Source organism: Meleagris gallopavo, chromosome 23 (assembly GCF_905368555.1).
Source record: "Meleagris gallopavo chromosome 23, MGAL_WU_HG_1.1, whole genome shotgun sequence".
NCBI lineage: Eukaryota > Metazoa > Chordata > Aves > Galliformes > Phasianidae > Meleagris > Meleagris gallopavo.
Genome location: NC_139426.1, coordinates 2,653,566 through 2,657,521, shown reverse-complemented (window position 1 = coordinate 2,657,521; position 3,956 = coordinate 2,653,566).

The following is a 3,956-nucleotide window of genomic DNA, read 5'->3' as shown; positions in this document are numbered from 1 at the left end:
CTCTGGAGGTCATTCATACCTTTCCTTTTCAAACACAGAATGAAGGGAGCACCCAAACGAGCACCCAAAGCAGAGCCACGTTTCAGCTCACGTGTCTCCTTACCTCCGCTAAAACTGGCGTTGGAAGGAAAGTCAAGTCCAAACGGTGCTACCTGTTTCACAAGAGGTTATGAGCTTGGATTTGGGGATTTTTGGAATCGCCCCCTCGGAGAAAGCGTTCTTCCAGTCCCTTTCCTCCCTGGGAATTTCATGCTCTTATTGTGCTTCTCTTTCTGACTTTTTGTGCAAATCTCGCTTTTTGTGTTCTCACTTCTTTGTGTTCTCTGCTGCCAAAATCATCTGTAATAACAAGAGCCGAGCCGAAAGAAATCGGGATGCTGAGCCTGAAGTCCTCGTAGTGAAATTTGGCAACTCCCCTTACAGAACGAGCTGCGCAGCTTCACGTATGAGATGCTGCCTTTAGTTAACTATGCTGACAAGGGAGGCAAAGCCAAATGCCTTAACATCTACCACACGTGTGCTGTGAAGGGTCAAAGCTCGGTTGTCAAAGCCGAGGCGACAGCGCAACATCTAGGGAGAAACTGACCTGGAAAATTATCCCGGACGAAGACTTACAAGTGGTTTTGTCAGTTAAATGGACTCCGACCGCCGGCGAGCCCAAAATATAGCAGGCTTCAGGAGGAGAAAGTGCCCGGCATCTTTTCCTCCTTGCCATCAACCATCCGACTGGATTCAGACAAAATTGGCAGCAGGTGAAGGGGGCAGGACTGTAAGTAGGCACACTGTAACAACTGGGAACAACTTGAGACGCATTTTGCACACCCGAGAGGAGCCCTCTCCCTTAGTGATGTGACACTGTCTGAAGGTGAGTGCACCGTAGACGAAAGGCAACGACAATCACTTCTTATAAGCCTAAAACCTCGTGTTTCATTACAACCTGATATGCAGTCATAGCAGAAACGCTAAGTCACAGCTTGCACCAGTGATTGAGCACCTGGTGGGAAGGCAGGGCCAAGGGAGCTCAGGTGCATGCAATGTACCTGAGTGGCAGGAAGGGGTGGATCCTGGCTCCATCCCTTCCCAGGCCTCATTTAAGGGCTGGCAGCGAAGGTGAGAGCATCTCCCTCGAGATCCCTGCATGCCCGAGGTCTTATGAAGGCAAGCAGCTTCTTTTCCTTTGTTTCTGTGCCTACAGCGTTTGAGCCTCGATTGTCAACTGAGTCCTCAATTGCTGCGGCCTGGAACTTTGCTACTCTGCTGTCATCGCTGTGCTTTGCATTGCGTTACAGCATTATACCACTTACGGGCACTTCAGCAGGCTGGTGTCATACGTATAAAGAACAAAGCAGGAATGATGTTGCATACAGGCACGCTTATGTATTTTGCCGAATGGCTGATAGGTAGAAACTGCATGAGTTTGCTTTGTGCAACCGTAATGACCTAAAAGTAAGCCCTAGCCGCCTTCATTTAGGCATTAATCAAAGCTCATGGATGTTGTCACGAGGACAGCTGCTGTCCTCACCTTGAGCTTTGTAGATGCTGGCTGGTGAGATCCAGCTGCATGCGACAGTGTGGAAACGCTGCCTGCTCCAAATGGCTGAGCTCGGCAGGAAAGCGCGGCTGTGCCGTGGCAAGTCGGTGCCTGCAGGGATGTGACGGTAGCTTCAGTTGGTTTGATTTCTTAAAAAGAGTTGTGCTTACGTTTCTATTTGTGCCGAGTAGTACACTGGTGTGGGCTACTTCAGTATCGCTGAGAGAGAGATCTGGGGAGACAGATGCCTACAATCCACCTGTTTGCTTTCTTTTCTTCAGCACGCCGTCGGCCTCGCGGGAGATCTGCATCACGTCTCGCATTCCGAGAAGATACGATTTGTGTTCCCCGTCAGCATCCCCTGGTTTCTGCGTGAAAACTGAGCATGCATCACAGCTGGCAGACAAGGCAAAAGAAGGTAGGAAAAGCTAAAAATGCCACTTTAGTCTTATTTTGGTGGCGGGCCGTGACCTTTAGCATTAGAACCAAAGCACAGATGAGCCGTGGCGGCACAGGAAATTACAGACGGGACAGAAGATTCTTCAGTTCTAGGGACCCCTATCAGCACAGAATTATTTTTAGCGCGACCTTGTCTGATAAGGCAGGGTTTACACAGTTAGATGCAAACAGTCCTTCGGTAGCTTTGCTGTTGTCCTTGTTCTAAGTTAGCAGGACTCGATTCTCCTTCAGAAAACCCTGCGACCTTGGTGGCGTGGCAGCGTGCCCACGGTCACACATCCGCCCGAGAGGCATGAGTCCTTATTAGCTCTGAGTGTAAACAAGTCCTCTGTCAGAGCAGACTTCGGCCCAGCTGCCTGGGAGCTGCTGGGGAGAGCTAAGTCGAGCAGAGCTTAAGGTCTGCATCTTAACAGAAGAACCAGGGAAAGCAGTTGCTCGAGGCCAGGCTGGACGTGGCTCTGGGCAGCCCGGTCTGGTGGTTGGCGACCCTGCACACAGCAGGGGGGTTGAAACGAGATGATCATTGGGGTCCTTTTCAACCCAGGCCACTCTATGATTCTATGAAAGCAAGTGAGGTCAGGCTTTTGCTCGGGCCACGTAGTTAGCTAGGTTTCAGTTGCTGTAGTGATAAAGAGAGTTATCTAGATGGAGTCTGGCATTACACGCTGCAGTTCGGAATGAGATGAAACGTCGTTTCTTGGTTCTGATTTTGCCCAGATCTCTAACCAGGTTCTTTTCCTTTGGCAGCTGGTGTCACGAGCCAAGCACTGATCTCTCTGCAGGTGTTTGTCAGTGTTACTTAGGTGACGTTAACTTCAGCAGGTTTCTGAATTTTGCAGTCGAGAGGTTTGTTTTGTTTTTACACTTCGGGTCATTGTCTCTTAGATCCCCGAGCAGGATAAACCAGAAAAATAGCTTTTGTCCCGAGTTTCCACGGGCTGACCCGAGCCTCGGCAGGTCTTTGTGGAGAATTCTTTGTGGACAACGCTGCAGCGTGAGGCCGGGAGGGGCTCTGGGTTCGCCTGGCTCTGAGCGTAACCCCTTTTTTCCTCTTTATTTACTTTGGCGGTCCTGAATCTGAAAGGGCTGCTGTTCTGCACTTAGACTTCCTTTCTGAGGTACCGAATTAGGAAGGTTGCTTTTATCAAATGGAAATAGCTGGTTATTTTATTAAGAAACACCCGTGGAAATGCAGTCAACTCAGTGCCAAGGATTGTCTTACGCTGCTGGTAGAAATGCAGTCTGAGTGTAAGGGTGAGGTTCCAGGCTTAACGCTCTCCGTCTTGGAGGCAGGAAGTGGAGAGAGAAAAGAGCAAGGAGTCTTTTTGGAGTAGAATTTCCTCTCGTAAAGATACGACTGCAGGAGAGATTGCTTTTCGTTTTCACTGCCGAAACTCATTTCGGTCAGGCAGAAAACAGCTCTGCTCCCCGGTGCCAGCGCTTTTATCAGCCAGCACTTCAGCCATCAATATCCTAGCTCTTCAAATTGGATGAAGGCGAGGTGTCTAGGTAAGGGTAGTTAATTTAATGCTGTCTAATTCTAGTTCTTCTAGATTCGGTTATTAATTTTTCTCTCACGCGGGCATTTGCTTGACGGCCTGTGGTTCTGCCTGCCCTGCAAGGAATTGGAAACGTGGGGTAGAAAGGAGCGTTTTGGATCATTTTTTTTACACCAACAAATGACGGGCAGTGACGGATGGTGCGAAGTACCAGCCCAAATCCTCCCTTCTTTCCAGGCTGTCAATCATTCTGGCAGCTTCTAGCGACTGCAAGTGAGCATCCTTTGTTAATTACTTTTCCATCAATTTCTGAGGAGGATGGCAAAGATCGTAACGAAGTTAATTGCATGATAGATTAGGGCGAGCTCTGAACCACGCAGGGTATTTCACCGCTGACAACATTTGGAACGTCAGGTTTTTTTTCCTTTTTTTTTTTCAAACAGAATAAAGTAAACTTTAACACAGTG